Source organism: Gekko japonicus, unplaced genomic scaffold, assembly GCF_001447785.1.
Source record: "Gekko japonicus isolate JY-2015 unplaced genomic scaffold, Gekko_japonicus_V1.1 scaffold3901, whole genome shotgun sequence".
NCBI lineage: Eukaryota > Metazoa > Chordata > Lepidosauria > Squamata > Gekkonidae > Gekko > Gekko japonicus.
Window position 1 is genome coordinate 18,423 of NW_015168777.1, and position 1,281 is coordinate 19,703.

Sequence of the window (1,281 nt, forward strand, 5' to 3'; positions counted from 1 at the left end):
GGGGAGAGAAAAAAAGAAAACAACAGAAAGAGAGAGAGAGAGAGAGAGAGAGAGAGAGAGGGTAAGCCTAAAGCTTTGAAAACATTTTTCTGGAAGCCTAACATTAAAATGGCAGCTCAGCCACATGGACCTTATGTGAACTGCTGAATTTAAGAATTGCTTAGGATTGATCCATTTGGAGGAACAGTGCAATCCACACAGGACAAGCTCTAAAAAACTGCAATGATCACGACCAGAGTGCAGGATCAAATTAGAAAATCAAAAAGAGAAAACCACACACATTTGCAAGGAAGGGCAGGAAATTAGCGTTACTATGCAACTCCACTAGGGCATCGGCAAAAATACCCCACCATTTTTTTCAATTTAATGGCACAAAACTATAAAAGCTCTCCAGAGCTTTTGCCAGACAGCTCTTCGCCCATACAGATTGCAGCCCTGTGCAAAGCGTGGTAGAGTTGCAGCTGACTTTGGACGGGCACGAGCATGCACACACACATGTTGCCAATGATCACAGCTTGCAATGCCAGTGTCAGTGGGTTCTACCTGGGCCTGTGGCTACAGTGGGGCATCTTGGGGCCATGTCCCTTAATTTACAGCCACAGCCACAAATATCTCCACCAGAAAACATGTTTTTTAAAAAATAATTATTTGTGTATTCAGCCGTGCTGCACACACACACACCCCGGTTAGTCTGCCGGGCTGCTTTCTCCCCCATACATGCATTCTGTACACTCAACATTTTCCCCCATATTATGAGATCATGTGACTCCCATTTTTCACAGTGGCTGGCTGATAACACAGCATAGAATCTCCTAGTGCTTGGCAATATGGAAAACAGGGCTTCACAGCTTCTTGTCAGTTCCAGGAAAAAGTCTGGTGTGGGTTGTGGGGAGAGGAAGGGAAAGCAATTGTAATCCTCTGTGAAACTCCTTTGGGTAGTGAAGACCGGGGTGTAAAAACCAACTCTTCCTCCTCTTCTGAATTTTGGTTATAATTTTTATTGTCAGACTTGTCTTAGTGTTGGGCAACAAAGGCCTCAAATGTGTTGGATGAATGCATCAGTTTACCTTTATGTAAATATTGTTTACTTTAGTAAAAGAAATCTATGTGCTTCCCCCCCCCAAAATGTGACTCATTTCTTTGTTTACTTTATTTATATCCCACCTTTGTCCACAGTGAGAACACAAAGTGTTTTACATCATTCTCCTCTCTTCCATTTTATCCTCACAACAACCCTATTGAAGTAGATTAGGCTATTCATGTGTACCCCACAGAGCAGGG